Raw genomic sequence first — 22179 nt, 5'->3', positions numbered from 1 at the left:
CCTCCTGCAGGGTTACAACAGAGGTTCTGAGATAACAGAGATAACCGAGAGGTTCACTTAACATCCAGAATAATGTTTAATATCAAAACTAAATCTGTATTTACTTTTTTTTTTTTATTATTGAAGTTTTTACTCTAAGATGATTTCAAGTTTAATGTTTTATTTTTACATATATCAAGAAATTAAGCCAAAACCATTTTAACGAATGAATGAATGAATGAATGAATGAATGAATGAATGAATGAATGAATGAATGAATGAATGAATAAACGAACAAACTCAGCAGGCACACAACATCATAAGATGTTAATATTAGGTTTGATTTAGGTCATGTTATCAGGTGACCAAAATTCAATGTTATTGTCTAAGGACAGTGTTAATTTGACATCCAATAACAACGTCAAATTACGTTGATATTTGATAGATTTTAGGTTGTGTTAGAAAGTGAATAAAATCCAACATCTGATGGATGTCACAGTGGTAACGTCCACACAACGCCAAAGTGTAACATGATTAGACATTGATATTTAGTTGATTTTAGGTTGGACATTGGACATAAATTTAGGTTCTGACATCAAAACCCCTGACGTTGGGGTAGAATGTCAATATGATGTCATGTTGATGTCTTGTGCCTGCAGAAATAGAATGAATGAATGAATGAATGAATGAATGAATGAATGAATCAATCAATCAATCAATCAATCAATCAATCAATCAATCAATCAATCAATCGATAAATAAACTTTTTGTTACCCAAGCTACATTATAAATATAAATAAATAAATAAATAAATAAATAAATAAATAAATAAATAAATACATAATCAAACAAAACATATTTGTCATAGTCTTACTACTTTATTTTTTACATGTCTGTAAATAAACAAACAAATCAAACAACAAATCAACCAAATGTTAAAAAACTTTGTCATACAGAATATGTAGTCCAGGTCATTCTAAATCTATAAATAAATGAACCAATAAACAACTAAACAAACCAACCAATCAACCAACCAACCAACCAGTCAAATAATAAACAGCCTACATAGTTTATTCGCTAAATGTTTATAAATAAATAAATAAATAAATAAATAAAGGATGAATTAATGAAATGATACAGTCTAATTATCTTATTTTCTACATGTATATATATAAACAAATAGTTGAATAAATAAATAATATTTAATACAATCAATATTCGCTAAATATTACACAGTAAATAAATGCTACAATTATTATTATTATTTACAATTTTCTGTGTACACTTTCCATTTCATAACTAAATCTAAAAAAAAAAAAACACTTCTGAGACAAATGAAAAACATAAAGGTATGCTTTGCATAGTCCAGCTGGAGACGTCTGGACAGTGAGAGCAAGCATATGGCGTTATGATCTCTGACTCAGACCATATGCTGACAGGTGAAAGGCTATGACTGCTCAGATCCTGTACACCAGCTGAACGCTCATCCATAACCCTCATTCAGAAAGAGTGTGTAATACAGCCAACATTACCTCAGTGCACTGAAGGACGTCCTAGCAGGATAAGGGCTCAGATTGCAGTGGCCTGGCACTCTAGACATGTTCTCCCAGAGGACGTCCAGCATGGGTCAGTGGATTACAGACTCCTCCTGTGGACGCTGGTCGGATCCTAAAGAGAGGAAGTTCAGACAAGCAGGTTGAGGAAGTGTAGGACAGCTGTTAAAAAAGAAAATTCAATAAATTCCAAGTTCTCTTTTATCTGGTGTTTCCCTGTTATTGCACGTGCACATAAGGTATCACAGCATTGCTACTGTAATTAGACATCACAGCCTGTGGTCAAGCAATATTTGTTCTGTCATGGCGGTCTGTCACAATTCACATTCATAGAAAAGTGCGGTTTGACAGTCTGATGATGTTGTATGTAGATACTGGAACACAAGTATATAAAGCTGTTAAAAATATCCACAATGTAGCATTTGGGTGCATTTTTTGGTTGATTTTGCTTTCTGTTGTGGCTTGACTCATAGTACTGTCTACTGCACTATGTCATAATTTTAACACACAGATACAATATAAATGTGTAATTTTCTTTCTGTTGACCCTCACAGACACACTCAAAAAAAAGTTTGCTGCATGTTTAAACTTCTTATTGTAATGACGGGGGACGATTGTGGGGGTGGGGGGTGACAGAGATGCAGGTTTATTCAGCGTCAGGCAAGCAATGATCAAGCAGGTGCAAACGGGTATATTCAGGCAGTCCAGAATCGTAGTCGTGTAACAGGCAATAGGTCTAAAGGCAGGCGGCTAAACAGGAAAACAAAGGTAAACAAGACTAGGGTCTAACACGGAGAAACAAGACAGGTAGAAACGCGTTAATGTGACTTATAGTTAACAAGACTCAGCACACAGAATGGGTGAATGAGTGCTTTATGTAGGGTGAGTAATCAGTCTCTGACAAGGCTCAGCTGGTGAGAATGCAATCAGTCTTGAGTGAGCATGTGTGAATGTGACCGGAGAGCATGTATGAATATGTAGTCCAGGGGAATGCGGAAGTGTAGTCCTTAGTGTTTGTGTGAGAACCAGCGATGTCTGGAGAGTGATCGCTGGTTATGTGACACTTATTTAAAATGAGCTGGAACAACAGTTTTTTTTTTTTTTTTTACCAGGCTATTGTTTTATGTTCAATCAACTTAAATTGTAAAAATACTACTTAAATTTGCCATTGGATGACATGAAGGGATTGTGTCGAACCCAGTATTTTATTTATTTATTTTTTTACAGTTATGCAAACTTAGTAAACTTCTGTGCATTTGACAGTTTATAGAATTGTACAGAATATAGATGTAACATTTACAGGATATATGATTTAGAAATTTCTCCCAATCATGCATGAGGTATGATTTGCTAATAAATAAATTATTTTAATTTTTTTCAGAACAAATGGGAAAAATACATTGGTCATACAAAAAGAAATTTAACCCATAATAAACTGAAACATAAAATGCAATTTTCAGGGCTTGGATACTAAAGAGATCCCCGAATTTAAAGACACATAAACTAAATCAAATTTATATTAAAGGACCTGTTCCATTTTCAAAACTTACATAAATGTAAACACACACAACTAAGTTCCAACAACTTAACAAAGTAAAATAATTCCACATATTGTTTAAAATATATTTTAATATACATAAAATTCACACACACACTCACCAGCCACGTTATTTGGTACACCTTGCTAGTACCGGGTTGGACCCCCTTTTGCCTTCAGAACTGCCTTAATCTTTTATTGCATAGATTCAGCAAGGTACTGGAAATATTCCTCAGAGATTTTGTTCCATATTGACATCATAGCATCATGCAGTTGCTGCAGATTTGTCGGCTGCACATCCATGATGTAAATCTTCCATTCCACGACATCCCAAAGGTGCTCTAGTGGATTGAGATCAGGTGACTGCGGAGGTCATTTGAGTACAATCAGTTGAATACATGTTGTGCATTCAGAGATGCTCTTCTAAATGCCTTGGTTATTTATACTGTTGCCTTTCTTTCAGCTGGAACTTCTATGGCCATTCTCCTCTGATCTCTGGAATTTTTGGACCATTTTCTGTAAACCCTAGAGATGGTTGTGTGCAAAAATCCCAGTAGATCAGCAGTTTCTGAAATACTCAGACCAGCCTGTCTGGCACCAACAACCATGCCACGTTCAAAGTCACTTAAATCACCTTTCGTCCCCATTCTGATGCTCAGTTTGAACAATGTCTACATGCCTAAATGCATCGAGTTGCTGTCATGTGATTGGCTGATTAGAAATGTACGTTAACGAACAGTTGGACAGGTGTGCCTAATTAAGTGGCCAGTGAGTGTAAATTAAATTGGCAAAAAATATTTAGTTCGTTTATAAAACTCACCAGCATGCACTACAGTGATCTAAACCTTTTTCACAAGCCTAAAAAGAGAGAGCACAAACTATCTAATTCAGAGCACATTATAACAAATGACCAAAGAAAAACATTTACATAAAATATTTACTAAGAAAAAAGAAAATAAATAAACACATCAAAATCAATACATGAACTTTGCTTACATGTTTAAAATGAAATCTACTCTGTTTACAAGTAAACAATTAAGATTTTTAAATTATTTTAAGCTGTGTGTGCTGGCCTCTGAGAGAACTTTGCTTTACATGTTTGCGCTCAGAATATAGTGTGTCAGGAAGGCTTTAAAACGCATGCAGATAATCAACTATAATGAGGACAAACAACAGTAGTGTTATCTAAGGATGATAGACATTATATCAAATCCAAAACCATATCAATATTATTTATTTATTTATTTATTTATTTATTTATTTATTTATTTATCGTTCATTCATTCATTTAGGTCGTTATTTTGACAGAATTTCTAAGACATAGACACTAAATACAACACCCTACCCTTGGAAGGGGGTACAAAAGAGCAGCTCATTTGCATTTAAAGTGACACATATTAAATATTATTTATGTTTATCAAAAATCGCCATCTACAGCATTTTAAAATAAATTATTTATGAGTTATTTTGAGCTGCAACTTTTTTTGATCCGGAGATACCCAAGACTTATAACACACCTTAAAATCGTATAAGGTGTCAACGCAATAGCCTAGTGGTTAGCAGGCGAATATATGGTACAGTAGCACTTCAGGATGTCCCTAGTTTGAATCCTGGCTGTAGGACATTTCCCGCCCCTACCCCCTCTAATGGATCTATACTATTATATATTGAAATAAAATACATTATCAAACACCCAGATTCAGTCACTTTTAACATAATGTGATTTTGTTAGATCCTTAGAGTGATTGTATGATATCTGATTAATATTTGCTGTCTGTGTTTTGTACTGCATTAGCTATGAGAATTTTATTTGAACTTTATCCCATTCTCTGTTTGTCAATCTCTTCACAGAGAGGTTTAAAATGTCTTTCTTGGGAGAAATGATACAGAATTCATGCACAGAATACAGAAGAGGAAAAAGTTTCTTGGTAATCTCCGTGTTGTAATGTGAGATAATAGGATTTATTTATGCTTCAAATGAAGACTCAATGCTTGTCAGGTCATCTGTGAAGCCATTTGTGAAAATGTCAGTCACACCATATTTCAGGGGGAAAGACAGCAGAAAACAGTAGAGAGAAATGCACAAAGGTCAAACGTCAGGAGGGACAACAGGGAAAGTGTTTTCCAGCTGTGATTGATAAGTACTGTAGAGGCAAAGCATGACACACACACACACACACACATACACTGTTTTTTTTTAACAGTAAACAAAGACCATAAAAGTTGCTTGAAAAATATGCCATATATATATATATATATATATATATATATATATATATATATATATATATATATATATATATATATATATATATATAGTTGAAGTCAGAATTATTAGCCCCCCTGAATTATTTGCCCCTGTTTATTTCTTTGCCCTTTTTCTGTTTACCAGAGAGCAGATTTTTTTTCAACATATTTCTAAACATAACAATTTTAATAACTTTTCTCTAATAACTGTTTTATTTTATCTTTGTCATGATGACAGTACATAATATTTTACAAGACACTTTTTTACAGCTTTAAGTGACATTTAAAAGCTTAACTAGGTTAATTAGATTAACTAGTTAGTGTAATTAGGCAAGATATTGTATAACAATGGTTTGTTCTGTAGACTATGGAATTTCTAATAATTGATTTATTCTATCTTTGCCATGATGACAGTTTATAATATTTTAAAAGATATTTTTCAAGATACTATTATTCAGTAAACTGCAAGGTAAGGCTTAACTAAGTTAATTAGGTTAGCAAGTTATGGTAATTAGGCAAGTGATTGTATAACGCTGTTTATTTCTGTAGACGATCAAAAAATGCTTAAGGGGGCTAATAATATTGACATTTAAATGTTTAAAAAGAATAAAATCAGTTTTTTTTGTTCTGTTTAAAATAAAACAAATAAGACTTTCTCCAAGAGAAAGAAATATACATTATAGGAATTAGTATAGGAAATACAGTCTAAAATGCCTTGCTCTGTTAAACATCATTTTGGAAATATTTAAAAGGACAACAGGGGGGCAGATGATTGACTTCAACTGTGTATATTAATAAAGTGAACCTTTTTTGTCATATAGTTTGCAACATTTCTTAACATTATCAAATACATCTTTATTTTTGCAAATTTTCACAATTTCTTGAATATAAAACACAAACTAAACACAAATTGTTCACTAAACAAAACCCACCTGTTCAAAAGGGCACAACAAATGATTACCATGCAATGACACATTATAAATCACACTTTACATTTGACATATGCCATATTATTGATATGATTTACTATTATGAAATATTGGCTTAGAACGTTGAGTAACAACTGCAGTGATTTTATATTAAAACAATAATCCAAGCTCGATTATAAAGTTTCAGGTTAACAAGTTTCAAAAAAGCTACATCATTTGACATAGAATATGAGTCAACTGAACTTGTGATTACAATATTCCATCATTTTCATAAAGTATCAGACATATTACTTATCACTCTTTTTCCAAACTGGACATTACTCTATACAAAATTTTTTTTGTTGTTTTTTTTTCCCCAGTGCAGCCAACTTGAAGATGGAAAAAAATGGGGAAAAAACCAAAGCAAATCACAGTTGTCCCATGCAACATTAACCCATGTAATCCATCTAAGCTATCCCTGATTAAACTGACTGTATCTTTGACCCCACTTCAAATGACTATTTCAGAGCTTCCGACTGTACTCACTGTCACCTGCTGATTAATCCACAATCTAATGAATTCATAAGATGACTATGATAACCTATATTACAGCACCAATGGAATTAAGAACCTTCTTTATAAAGACACGCTTTAAAGTCAGCATGAAATGAAATTTTACTTTATCTATTTTGTAAAAGCATTACTAGATCTTGTTGTTAAATACTCATCTGTGCATCATCTCAAAATCCAATTCACTGATCGCCAAAATCTCATTCGTTGAATGAATGAATAAATAAATAGATAGATAAATAAATAAATAAATAATACATAAATGAAATCAATAAATTATTTTAAATAAGTATTAATTAAATTTTAGTAAATAAATAAATGAATAATTAATATATAAATAAAATCAATAAATCCCAGAGCACAATTTATTTAAAATATTTATTTAATATTTTTAAATAAATAAATCACAGAATAAAATAAAATAAAATAAAATGTATTTAAATATATTTATTTAAAATATTTATTTATCAATTTCTAAGTAAAAAATAAATAAATAAATAAATAAATAAAATGGAAAACAGAAAAAATATTTTAAAACATTTATATATTATCTTTTGAGAAAATAAATAAACAAATAAATAACACATTAAAAAAAATAAATAAATCCCTGAAGAAAATGTGTTTTAACAACTTATTTATTATTTTTAAAATAAATAAATAAATCACAGAAAAAAAAACAAAATTTGGTGGCGCAGTGGGTAGCACAATCGCCTCACAGCAAGAAGGTTGCTGTTTCGAGCCCCGGCTGGGTCATTTGGCATTTCTGTGTGAAGTTTGCATGTTCTCCCTGTGTTCGCTTGGGATTCCTCCAGGTGCTTTTTAATTAGATTGAATAAAAATGAATAATAAATACAAAGACATTTACAAGTGTGCAAATACACAAAATTCTAAACACATACAGAAAGGCAGAATGGGGTAAGGTGTGACAGCCCCTATACATTTTTGTAAATGCATTATGTAAATCTCATTTCAAAACTCAATCCACAGATGGCTAAAATCTCCTAATAAATAAAACCTAGATAAATTAAATGTAAATGTTTATTAATAAACTTTAACAAACAAACAAACAAACAAACAAACAAACAAACAGACAGACAGACAGACAGACAGACAGACAGACAGACAGACAGACAGACAGACAGACAGACAGACAAATAAATAAATAAATAAATAAATAAATAAATAAATAAATAAATAAATTTTAAAAAATCTGGAAATTATTATTAAATTGATTAAAAACAAAAGTACAGGGCCATGTAGACATGTTGCATATGTGCAAAACCAAAATGTTTTAAACATACTCTTGGAAGGCAGAATGGGGTAAGATGTGATAGCTGTACAGTTTTGCTTTATTATACTTCAGATTGATTTAATATACATATATCTAGAGACTCTCGTACAACATTTTGGCACATTTACCAAGAATGAAACCCTATAATACCAAAGAACGGTCTATTCAAATTTACACACCAGAATATTTTGCTGGCACAGTCTCTTTCACAGCTTTCCGAATGTTGTTTCTGAATGTGCATCAAAGTTTGACATCTCTTCTATTATAAGGGGTTATTAAACTATAACATCAACAACACCTGCCACTATAAATGACAACTGGCCTGCGAGGCAACAAATTTTATATTGATTTCCATTCAAAATTCACAGACTCTTAAGATGACGGGTGATATTCCAAGAGCTCGTATTACTCACATTGCTGACAGATGCCTTTTAAAATGACGCTGTGATGAGAAGAAAAAAAAAAAAACAACAACAACAACAACAACAAAAAAAACACCTGCATAAACATGCAGCAAGAGAGATATCAGTAAAATCTTTTCCTGTTTGATAGGTGTGATTTGATTTCAGAAAGATGGATTTGAATGGTTTTCAATCTGAATCCATATTTGTTCCATTACAGTCTGAATGGATAAATGGTGAGACAGGTATGTATTGGTCATTTTCCATTATATTCTAAGCAGTATTTGATTGGTTATGCCAAGTAGGGTGTGACCTATTATGAATAGATACACACTCCAAAAATTCACCTTGAAAATTTTGAAGGTTTAATGATCTGTTCCATGTGCAGGAATGACGAATATGTAGAAATGCCGACCAATTAGAGTATTAAATAAGTTCTACACTTTAAATAAATAGAATAAAGCAATTAACAGTTTTGTATTTTTGATTTATAGGTGTTCTCTGTTTAGATATATTATAAATTGCATTACGGTATCTTGATTTCTGCTCTGTAGACTTAAAGAGAAATTAAATCGAAGAGTTTAAATGCAAAACCCTCTAAATGCCGTCTGAAATTTTCCTCTAAGATGAGCATTTTTATCAGTGTCCTGTGTTCCATAATATCACTTTTATGGCAAAGAATAAGTCCTTTTCCCGGTCTGTAAAGTAAAATAGCTCAACATAAACAAAGAAGGCTGAGAAAAATGTTCAATTTCTTTATAAATTTCAGACGGCACTTAGAGGTTTTTTGCATCTAAATTTATCAATTTGTTACAATATACTTATTGTGTAAATACATGTTTTTTTTTTACATTGTATTTAAGCTTGACTAAAGACATGCATGTAATTACACCTGTTATTAATTTCTATAACTACATTTATTATTACCCTGTTGACCCATCTCTTTCACCTTAACCGATCCCTAAGCCTACCATACCACCAATCCGTCTCCTAATCTAACCTGCTTTCCACCTCAAGAGCACCAGAAGTGTTCTGCAATACATTATGAACACAGTAAGTGCATAAAATAATTTCTGATGCAATTATATAGTAATTAAGGCCACTTAATATAATGTAAGACCGAAAATTCAACTCTGCAGTTTCACAAAGTGACATTGACATTTTAGTAGTTAGTAATTATATAAAGTTAAAGTCAGAATTATTCACCCCCCCGTTTATTTTTTTACCCAATTTCTGTTTGAAGATTTTTTAAAAAACATTTCTAAACATAATAGTTTTAATAACTCATCTGAATTATTTTATCTTTGCTATGATGACAGTAAATAATATTTTACTAGATATTTTTTAAGACACTACAGCTTAAAGTGACATTTAAAGACTTAACTAGGTTAATTAAGTTAACTATAGGCAGGTTAGAGTAATTAGGCATTGTATAATGATGGTTTGTTCTGTAGACTATCGAGAAAAAAAAATTGCTTAAAGGGACTAATAATTTCGACTTTAAAATGGTTTTTAAAAAATTAAAAACTGCTTTTATTCTAGTCAAAATAAAACAAATAATATTTTCTCCTGAAGAAAAAAACATTATCAGACATATTGTGAAAATGTCCTTGCTCTGTTAAACATAATTTGGGAAATATTAAAAAAGAAGAAAAAATTAAAAGAGGGGCTAATAATTCTGACTTCAACTGTATATAGCAGTTGTAAGGGCAATTTAATTATAAGTTTCTGTACCAACACAGAAAATATATCACTTTAAACTATTTTAAAGCTCAATAAAAGTCACAGTAAAGAAATCCCATAATGTAATTCAAAAGCATAAATAAATTAAAACATACTACTACTACTACAACTACTACTACTACTACTGCAACTACTACTACTACTACTAATAATAATAAAAATAATAATAATAATGTGCATTAAAAGTGTTGAAGGTTGAATATTGCTAATCTTCTGTTTAGAATACTAGGGTCTTGTAATTACAGAATTCACTGGAGAGAGAATTTACAGTATATCATGGAATATCAAAACGTTTACCAAAAATCAGATGATTAAAGTACACTTACACTTAATAAAAAACAGGTAAAAGAAATGTAAATTGGTCAGTACCTGGATGGGAGACCACATGGGAAAGCTAGGTTGCTGCCAGAAGTGGTGTTAGTGAGGCCAGCATAGAGTGCTCAGCCTGCTGCTGTGAGGGTCCTAACGCCCCAATACATTGATAGGGACTCTATACTGCTCAGTGAGTAAACCGAGGTCCTGACTCTCTGTGGTTGCTAAAAAAAAAGAGAGTAGGGGTTTAACACCGACATCCTTGCCAAGTTTGCCCACAGGCCTCTGTCCATCATGGCCTCCTAACCATCCCCATCTCATAATTGGCTTCATCACTCTGTCTCATCTCCACCAATCAGCTGGTGTGTGTTGTGCAGTCTGGCGCAATATGACTACTGTCGTGTTATACAGGTGGATGCTGCACACTGGTGGTGGGTGAGGAGGTCCCCCAATGTGTAAAGCGCTTCGAGTGTCTAGAAAAGCACTATATAAATGTTAGGAATTACTGTTATTATTATTATATGCAAAGAAAGTTTTAATAGTTATTATAATTATTTTTATTATTAATAGTAGTAGTATTGTTAGATGTGGTAGTAGTAGTAATAGTTACAGAACTAAAATATTTTAGAAAGAAATCCCCAAATTTCAGTTTAAAAAGACAATAATGACGATCATCATCATCATAAATCTCAAAAACAAGACAAAGTGTTTATAAGTTTTTATTAGTGATTATCAAGTGTGGAATTATTATTTGTAGTGTTTGTAAAATAATAATAATAATAATAATAATAATAATAATATTTATCATTATTATTATTATTATTAGTAGTAGTAGTAGTATTAGTAGTAGTAGTAGTTTTGATGGTAGTATTGGTAGTAGTGTCTGTGTTTGTATTTAGGGTATGTATTTATGTATATATGAATGTATGTATTCAATAAGTTAATACTAATATTTCAATAAATGTAAGCTTCTCACCATGCCTAGAATCTGTAAGCAAACACACAGATGGAGGGAGAGTCTTTTTATAAACATGTAATTGTGTAATCACAATGTTGACGGTCTGATGATGTGGGCAGCTTGTCTGTCTATCTCACCTCGTATGGAAGCAGCGGTCTGAAAGCATTCCTGTCCATCAGCACAAGCTAAAGCTATTGACTCAGTCCTGCTCCAACTGCCTTCCTCCTCCTGCTGAGACAGCACTAACTCTCTCACACCCACATTAAACCCACACACATGCAGACCCTCGCAAATCAGCTTCTTTTCTCTCTCTTTCACAGACACACACATAATCACTTCTCCTGATAGTCCGTCCCACAGGCCCTGAGCTACCGTTTCGTGTAAGACTCGATTGCTCCCCAAGTGATTTCGCAGCGTGCCGGGCTCTGGTGCTGTGAGCTCAGACAGGAAATGCTGCCGGTTGCTTATTTTGGCCCTGCTGTGGCAGGCAGGTGCAGACTAATAGGAGCTAATGGACTGGCTATTGTGCCACTTCCTGTAGGAGAAATCCCCAGGGAGAGGCAGGTCCGGGGAACTTATCGGCAGGGGTTTGGGTCTCTGAAGAAGGAAGTGAGCTCAATACCACTGAAGCACTGCAGATAACACATTTCCAGGCCAAATTCAAAAGGCACGCAGACTAAAACTCTGTACACACTGATAAAATATAACACACAGCGCACACACACACATGGTGTGGTAATTAACAAACACCAATGGCCAGCTCATGTATAAAAATTATCTGGAAATCACAATGACACATTTTTTCCATTATATGAGACAAACAGCAGCCACCTCATTTGCTATAAATAGCAATGTCCTATTTTTAGAAATTCGAAACAGAGTTGATATCAGACTAAAGGATTACAAGGCTTTGGGTAAAAAACAAAATCTCATGGTGGGCGGTTTAGCAAAAGTCCCATTTGAAATCATTGTAGCACAAAAAGCAATTACGATTCCAGCATAGGAGTATAAACTTCAAACACCAGAGGGAGCACGTTTTTGTCTCCCCACACTCTGATTTTGGAGAAAAATCTTCAAAGGTATTGAAATAGCAGTGTTTATGTAACTGTGGTCATGGAGTGACCTGGATGAGAGTACTTGTTAAAGTGTTAGATCAGCCCAAAAACTGATAACTTACTGACCCCTTACGTTCATTCATTTCCCCCCAAATTAATCAGCAGTTGCCACAGTGGAATGAACCGCCAACTTATCCAGTAGATATTTTATGCATCGGATGCCCTTCCAGGTGCAACCCAGCACTGGGAAACACTCTTGCATTCACACACATACACTATGGCCAATTTGGCTTATTCAATTCACCGATGGCGCATGTCTTTGGACTGTGGGGGAAACCGGAGCACCCAGAGAAAAACCCACGCCTTCTTGCTGTGAGGCCACCGTGTCGCCCTGACCCTCATGTTGTTCTCTGTTAATATTTGGAAAATAAATTATGATATTTCAGATGAAATCCAAGAGCTCTCTCATTCCCCATAAACAGCAACATTCAAATGCCAGAAAAGGATCCAAAAACATTAAAAGTGACTTCAAAAATGTTCTTGGAGCATCATATGACTATAGCTAAATCACTAAATGACATAATGGTGAGCAATTATTAATAATGAAAATGTTTGGGTGAACTAACCATTTAAATTGGGGGATTGTAACAAAGACTAGCCCGTTAAAGTCCCTTTAAGGCAAGTAATTTCACTCTTCGGTCATCTTTGAAACGCCTCTTGGGCAGTATGTCTAAATGGGTAAACAATGCTTGCCATGCTTACGATTACATTACATGTTTGGTATCAACAATAAAATTAAACAACAGCCGTCTCATAAGTTTTGATTCTAAATGTTTGAATCAAACAAAATCAGCATGTTTTGAGGTTGCCCAAGCACAATGCGCATACACACTTGAAAGAAACGAGATCACGACACCAACCTCATTTATGGCTGTGTTACACACTATTATCGTCTGCATAATGGCTTGTCTAATCGCGCTGGTTTTCTGAAGTAATCCACAACATGGTCTTGATGGTGAATCAACTCCAGAAATGACAACGACTCTTTGTTTACAAGTTTGTGAACAATCTTGTAGTTGCTGTCATGTGATGTGCAATTGTCAAGGCAGACTGTACCTCGTCTTGGTTTCATACAGATTACAAAACAAAAAAAAACAACTTTTGTTTTCAAGTGTAGTTGGTTAGTTGGTTCCTTGGTTGGTTAGTTGACCCCACCCTTGATTAGCTTGTAGGAACTGTGCACTCTCCTGGCCTAATGAGATGCACTAGCTTACGTTAGAGGCTGTGGTCTTCAGTGTCCTTTATGGTGTCAAACTGAACTGAAAGAGTTACATTAGTGCCGTGACCCGGGTGGAAGTACAGTTTATGGTGTGAGTGTAATTGAGTCCATTTAGTAGAAGCTGTGTAAGCAAACTTTACTCCGCTGGCTTCAAGAGCCACACTAGCGACTGATGCTAGGGGCTGTGTTCTTAATCATCCTCATTAGTGTGCATGCTTCACATACCAGAAACACTGGTTACAAAAGAACTGGAGGGATTGCATTAGTGCCAAGTTCCCAAGGGGAGTCAGGGGTAACAGGCCAACTAGCGTGGGCTGTGTGAGTAAACTTCTTTCTCCTGACCTCAAGAGGTGCATTAGCGAAGGATGGTAAAGACTGTAGTCTTTAGGGTCCTTGCGCCTGCCAACCACACTGGAAAGTCTGCTTTGAATCGGAATGCAAGTACAACTGCAAGGGTTACTCATACAAACATTCAAATGAACAATTTAACTGAGAGTTCAGCTGAGTTTTTCCTTTTTCCTGAGGTAATTTCAGTGGAGTTAACAGGGCATGGATGGACCAGTCGGGCCTTTAAAATGCTCTTCGGGGTTCTATTATGTCGACCCAGAGTGAACACCGACTTCATCAAGGACTGGAGGAGAGAAGTGGCAGGAGGCACATCAGCTAGACAATAGATAAAGCAGCTCCATTTCAGCTCAAATAATCCTCTCTTTATACACAGCTTGCGACCAGTGCCTTAAGAGAAACAGCGAACACCTCAGTGTCAAAGCATTTGTTGTCTGGGCTAGACACGCTTGAGAAGCCTACTGTGAAATTTAGGACTGCTTCCTGTGAGGGAACTTTCTCTCTGGTATGTGCATACATCTGCAATGAGCATTTCATGTCAACGCTTCCACGGAATATGATGGCCTTGTGCCCTGAAACATTGGGTTGAAAAACCTGAGAAAAACATGTCTTTAAACATGCACTCAATAATCTGCTGTCTACAAGCCTGAAAAGGGTTGGAGGTGGATAGAGAAACACCTCAGATGCCATTATGTCTTGTAGGTTCGCACTACAGACTCCTCTAGAGAAAAACACTGTTTGGACAAGCACTGCATGAATGCAACAGCTTATTCATACAGCCAGTCGATAGGAATCAGATGTAGAAAATATTATAGAAGTTATGTGACAGTAAATCAATACCTTTAAGTGCAGTAAGTGACTTTTTCCTACTTAAACTTTTTTTCACTTACAGAAATGAATAAGGCTTCTGGAACGTATGCTCGTCTCATTTTAAATATGGTGTGTTACTAGGCTAGAAATTGTAAACTATTGAAGCTCTGGTAATGTTTAAAGCAGAATGTATTCTCCATGTCCAATCTGAAATTGCATTACTATTGCCTTGACCTTAAACTTGTGTATTAAACACATTCCTGAAAAGAATATCACATTTCGAAAGAAAATCAATTTCATGGTTGCACTGGTTAACCTGGGATATCTGGAATATTATTATAGGAATAAATAAAAATTTAGGATCTTAAAATGCCAAACATTAATTTACATATGTATTTAAGTAATATTTTACTTTAAAAACATTTTTTTGTGAGCACAAAAGACTATTAGATAATCGATGGATGGATGGATGGATGGATGGATGGATGGATCAAAATTTCATACTTCTTGTGTAAATCTAAATAACTTTATACAACTGTAAAAGTGTCTTAAGGTTCCTGTTACCCGGAAATCAGGTGACAATGAAGTGAGGATCCATGTGCAGCTTAATTTAACAGAGACTGGTCATGCAGGCAATGGTTAACAGATACAAACAGTAGCATGAAGGCAATCCAAAAGCGTAGCCAAGTCACAGACAATAAGGTCGGTACAGGCAGCAAATACATAAACAACAAAGCAATGCTTGGGCCTACCCGAGCTACCGCCCGATATTGGGCAGCCGATACGATTGGATACTATACCAAAGTCAGCAACCGGGGGGGGGGGGGGGGGGGGGGGTGTTACAGTGTAGCGAGATAAGATAAGATGCCTCTCCCAAATTTTTTCAAGCGCCACTAGGGGGAACTAGTTCAACTTGTCCTTCCTAGAACTTCTGAACAAAACTTCCTGGGTCAAGATGGAGGAAACGGAGTTCAGGTACTGTAGGGAAAAGAAGGGGATAAAAGAGGGAGTAAAAGAAAGAGAGAGCAATTTTTTTTTTCTGTGTGTGTTTGGTGTTCAACAATAGGGGAGAGAGAAGAGAAGAAATGTGCAACGGTGGAGAGCTGTTGGTTTTGAGTAGTGTGAAGACTGTGGCATGTAGCAATTGTGGACACGGTGGGCTAGGCAACTTCAAAAGCAACCATTGTCTCCTGGGGTCTCCTGGATCCTCAGTGGAGGTAGTGGGGACCTGAATCCTTTCTAAAAGCCAGCGACTGAGATAGTCTGGTGGGAAGAAGCCTCCCAAAAAGGAATCTCATGAAAGGGTGGACCTGTACAGATCAACGCTGTTAGACCGGGTCAGATGTTCATTGCATTCATTCATACACCCACACTATTGCTGACAATCTACACACACGTTGCAACATCATAACACAGATTTTCGTAACGTTTCTCATTCTCTCTTGCTCCCATTAAATAAGCCAGAATTTGTTATTGAACTGTTTTGTGTTTGTTTGTTTCTTTCTTTTGTTGTTGTATAAAGATTGTTATTTTGTTTAGAAATCTTTAAATGTGTTTATCTAATGATTTCACAGTGATGAATTTATATATATATATATATATATATATATATATATATATATATATATATATATATATATATATATATATATATATATATATATATATCATCATAATTGGTTTAGAAAACATTTTGTGGTACTGCTTGTTAAATATTTAAATGTTGTTTACATAACTGGGGTTTAGGGGTTGAAATTACGGGATTTTTCCAGGAGAAATAACAAAACAGTAGGGTGGCGAGAGATGGGTCTGAATTACGAGAGTGTTGGCAGGTATGACTCAGCCATGCATGTCTGTGAATATAAAGTCCATGTAATTAGTCTACAATTTGTTTCCAGCTGTATGTGCAATCAGCGAAAGAACTGGTGTGTGTGTGTGAGGTGCATGATGGGATTTGGAGTTAAGTTCAATGACAGATTTGTAGTTTTACAATCATCTGCAACTGCTAGATCACTAGTGATTGTGACAGTTCCTCATATTTTGCAAGGCTTATGCGCCATTTATCAGTTTAGCTGTATGTTTTCTTCGATAATCGGTAAGAATCAGCACATCAACATAAATCTTCAGCTTTATTATTTCACAGGCTGTTTAAATGCGGGCCATTCTCCTTCCTGAAAAAAAAATCGAACACATAATGAGTAACGGGCATAAAATATTTCCTCTCTACCCACAGCAGCTCAGAGGGCAAAGACAGAGCCGCAGAAAAGCGAGACACTGATTATGTTAGACAGAGGGGTTTGAAAATCAACCTGAGCGTCGGGAGGATTTGTGTCGTTAACCTCTCCTTCCACCCTGTGAGAGGGGAAAAAAATAAAAAACGTAAAAAGTAAAAAGAAATGAGGTTGCCATGGTAACAGCGAATCTGAATACGGGAGCGTCTTTATTGAAAGTGACATATTAATAAACTGTAACCTCCCAAGGGCCAGTAATCAGGCTTCAATTAAGTTTTCTCTCCCTCTTTCTCGCTCTCTGTCAGATCTGGCGTTCATTTTATCGGGGCTTCTGTTTCACGTCTGTGCCTCCAGTCTGCTTACGCGCATTTAATAATGCATGGAGGTGACGGTCCTCAGACACTTGACATTAGCTGGAAAACGCACCACTGTTTTATCGATCGGCTTGATGAAGTATTTCAGCGGCAGGTCGTGAGCCAGGGGATGCTACGGATCTACTGTCATTTCCACCTCTGAGGAGAAAAGAGAAACAGGGAGAATACCGAATGATATTGTCTTCAGCTAGAGTACAAGGATGACAACACCTAGGCTAGGAGCAAGAGAAGCAACTAGTATATTAAATGACTAAACACTAAAAATATGCAAGATATTATTTTTTTTCACATTATCCAAATGGTTATTTCAATATGATACCCGCAAATGCTGTACTGTGCAAAAAAAGGCTGCAAATCTAAAATTCTGTTATCATTTACTTATCCACATGCCATTCCAAAAGGAATGCTTTTCATTTTTGGAAGACATTTGAAGATATTTGAATGAAAATGAGAGAGATTTTTGTCCTTCAATTAAAAGTCTAGTTAAAAAAAATGCTTCAAAATGTTTAATAACAGATCATAAAAAAAAATCCTTAACAACTGAGTAGTTTTCTCGTGGTGGCGCAGTGGGTAGCAATGTTGCCTCACAGCAAGAAGGTCACTGGTTCAAGCCTCGACTGGGTCAGTTAGCATTTCTGTGTGGAGTTTGCATGTTCTTCCCGTGTTCGCGTGGGTTTCCTCCAGGTGCTCCGGCTTCCCCCACAAGTCCAAAGACATGTGGTATAGGTGAATCAGGTTAGCTAAAATTGTCCATAGTGTGTGAGTGTGAATGAGTGTGTATGGATGTTTCCCAGTGATAGGTTGCAGCTGGAAGGGCATCTGCTGGATAAATTGGCAGTTCATTCCGCTGTGGCGACTCCAGATTAATAAAGGGACTAAGCCGAAAGGAAAATGATCAATAAATGTATTGTATCGTATTGTATTACAGTCTTCTGAACAAAGTTTACAGCATTCAGATGTGGTTACGCAATATCAAGCATGCTTGATTTATGCATGAGAACTAATGAGGTTTATTTCTTGTGCCTAACACAGGTAAGTTTATGCGTGCTGAACAATGTGAATTGATTCACAGGAATGAACAAAAGCCTAAATTAAACCTGTTCATCAAAGAACGATTGTGTCTTGATTAAACCACTTGATTCATACAGATTATTATTATTATTATTTTTTTAATCGCTTTATCACATTTTAAGTCAACTTTCAATGAATGGACATTTCATTAAATTTCATTAAAACATCTTATTTCTGGTCCAAAAATTAAGAAACATTTTACAGGTTTTGAAACAGGATGAGAATCAGTTCTTTATTTTTTATTTGGGGTGCATTTTTTTCTTCTTTCAGATTGATAAATTGTTAATATGTCTGTTGTTGCCCCTTCCCTGTTTATTTGTTTGTTTGTTTGTCTGTTATTTTGTTAATGTACAGACAATAAAACAATGATCACAAAAAAAATGTAAATAAAAAATAGGAATGAATTAACCTTTTCTAATTAAATTAGAGTTTGGGTTTAGCTGCTTGGGATGGCTTTTTTCATGTATTAAACACTTTCTTGGGTAACACTTTACAATAACAGTACATGAATAATGATATGGTAATATTTAAATGAAGCATTACTTTATTATGAACTAATAATGAGTTCATGCATGTGTTGAGTCATGTGTCACTTAAGTTCATGTGTGAATAACGGCTACCTTAATTACTTGTATATGATTGTTTGTTAATTATTGTAATAATTACCACATTCATTTATGCCTATTTTAACCATCATGAACTCATGATATGTTAATGTATAATTATGTCATGACTTTACTTGGAGGAGCACATCATCATTGACCCATTCTTAACTACTCATGAACTCCTTATGCTCGTTCGTCTGATGCGTTTACACTGAATAACAATAGAAAAGTGTTCTGTCAACATCAACTTACACAGTATAAACAGGAGTTCATGAATAGTTAAGGATCAGTTCATGATGATGTGCCTCTCTAAGTAAAGTCATGACATGATTATACATTAACAGCTCATGTTGGTTAAATTTACCTTAAACTTCGATGTTAATTAATACATTAATTAACAACACATATTAAGGTAGCTGTTATTCACACATCAATTTAAGTGACTTATGTAAACTTAGTTCATGATTAGCGCATGTTTTAACTCATCATTAATTCATAATAAAGTAATAGTTTACATATTAATACATCAAAATACATAAAATAAAAAGAAAAATCTTTTAGCACATAAAGTTTCTAAAGATCTCTGAGAAAGATCAGTAAATTGATGAACATCATCTTGAAAAAGATATCTTGATATTAAATGTGTTATTTACAGTTGTTTGAGGTTTGGATGGAAAAAGAAGAGAATTGTAGGGAGAGAAAATGAAAGGTGAGTCCAAATGGAAAAGAAAGAGAAGAGACAGGACCCATAAAAGTGGATTGATCGACCAATGTACCGTCCTTTCACCCTCGCTATGATCTGTGCTGCTTTATGGCATATTACCTTCAGTAGAGTTTCAACAGAAGGGCTCATATAGAGCTATAGAGCACTGTCACTATTGCATCCATTACTCAGTATGGAGAGATAATCAGACAAATCGTAATAAGGAGTCATTAAATGCCAGGAAAGGAAACTAAATCTCAAGAGATGGAGCTGATGGGCTTCAGTGCTCAGTTGCGATCTGCAATAGCACACATGTGCAAATCTCTCTCTAATAAACCATGATTACAGCTCTGATTTAAACCAGAGATTTATGTCTCTCTTGTAAAATTTCCTGGCCTTAGGTACAGAGCCTCAACCTCTGCTGCCTGAGGCAACAGCAATATAGCGTGTCCTTGATTACAGTGGACTCTCTTGTAGATTTACTTAAAAAAAAAAAAGATTTTGCTTTAAACTTGGGTCATTTTCTTAAAAAAAAAAAAAAATGCAATGTTAATAAATGTTCTCACTCATGCCAAATTTGTTTATTAATTTTAGACCTGAAAGTGATATGGGGTCTCATTAAAAAAAAAAAAAAAAAAAAAAAAAAAACATTGAGTATAAACTACCTATATGTTCACCAGATTTATTTTTGAATTGATTTATTTATGATTATGATGGCTTAAAGTGGTTTAATTAAGTCAATATTTAAGCTAAATATGTTTTCTTGGAGTTTACACATTTATAACCATAAAATATAATTTAATAAAATGTATAATAAATTTACAAAAATGTTATTTTCTTTTTTTTTCTGGACAATTGTTCCAGAAAGTTAGTAACTTTAATACTAACAACTAAACAACTGTTTAAAAAGTATTCAGTTTTCCCATTCGGTCACACTTTACTTTAAGGTACAACTCAGAGTATTAAAAACCCATTAACTATTTTTTTTGTTTTAGTTCATAATATTCATTTGTTGCTTATTACAATTTTTGGTTGGATATTGAGTAGGATTAGGGATGTAGAATAAGATCATACTTTATAAGTATTATTAAACAGCCAATATCTTAATGATAAACAGATAATAACCCAATAGTTAATAGTGGACATTGGTCATCAAATTAAAGTTACCCTCTCTTTTTTGTCTGCTTGACTAAAAATATTGCTTGAAGAAAATTAAAGACTAACCAACCTACACTCTCAGAAATAAAGGTACGTGATTTGTCACTGGGGTGGTACCTTTTCGAAAGGTACCAATTTGTGCCTAAAAGGTCCATATTAGTACATCAAGGGTACATATTAGTGCCTAAAAAGTACAAAAGTGTTCCTATTAAAATGTTTAGGTACTAATACCTTTGAAGTAGCAATATGAACCCTTCAAGTACAAATGTGTACCTTTTGAAAAGGTACCACCTCAGTGACACCTTGCTTACCTTTATTTCTGAGAGTGTACCATAAAAATTCTTGTCACTGCAAACTTTTATGTAAATGTAAAGTCCAGATTTGCTCTCATGCTTAGCATCCTACTCCAGCACCTGAAAACTTCCCGTTCTTTACAATGGATGCTTGTCCGGCGTTATTGTGAACAAACAATGCTTGTCAGACTTCAGCTAATCAGATAAAGGCAGGAAGAAGGCATATGAAAGAAAGGTAAACATGGCAGATTTCCTCTTATTTAGGCTGGCATGACTATTGTTCCTGAAGAGGTGGTACACATGTAAATAGCTCAAAATTCAAGCTCTGTTCATTGTTTGGGAGATGAAAAGCTCATTTATATTTAGGCATGGCTTGACTGTTTGTCAAATTGAAAGCAGTGACCACCTCTGAACACTGGGCTTGATTGAGCTGTTGACTGTTTTTAATCATAGATACAGGTCTCTTACTGGTAGAAGGGGTCAAAATGGATTTTTTTAAAATTAATAAAACATGGCTGTCTGTAGCCAGAATAAAACAGGTTGAATAATATTTACTGTAGAAAAAAAGAGAAGTGGTGACTCATCCTGCAATAAGCAGAATTTTGTACAGTTCAATCTTTCCTAGAACATGAAAGCCACACACAAGCTTATAAAACATACAAATAACTAAATAAGGGAATTTTTTTATTAATTATATTTCTTTTAAATAGTAATATTGGGAGAAAGCCTGAAAACTACTGACAGCTCATTCTGCAC

At 34.5% G+C, this 22179-nt stretch overlaps 1 protein-coding gene across 1 annotated transcript in view; it reads right to left on the bottom strand.

Moving 5' to 3' along the window:
• LOC141376138 (uncharacterized) overlaps positions 1-22179 on the bottom strand; it is a 1062333-nt gene that overhangs the window by 330015 nt on the left and 710139 nt on the right. The window contains exon 9 of the transcript XR_015499513.1: positions 1512-1647. The gene's annotated coding sequence lies outside the window, so the exon portion shown is untranslated. The remainder of the gene's footprint in view (positions 1-1511; positions 1648-22179) is intronic.

The sequence above is a fragment of the Danio rerio genome, chromosome 9 (assembly GCF_052040795.2).
Source record: "Danio rerio strain M-AB ecotype USA chromosome 9, GRCz13ab, whole genome shotgun sequence".
NCBI lineage: Eukaryota > Metazoa > Chordata > Actinopteri > Cypriniformes > Danionidae > Danio > Danio rerio.
Note: the sequence above shows the minus strand (reverse complement) of the source record. Positions and strands in the feature narration are given on the sequence as shown.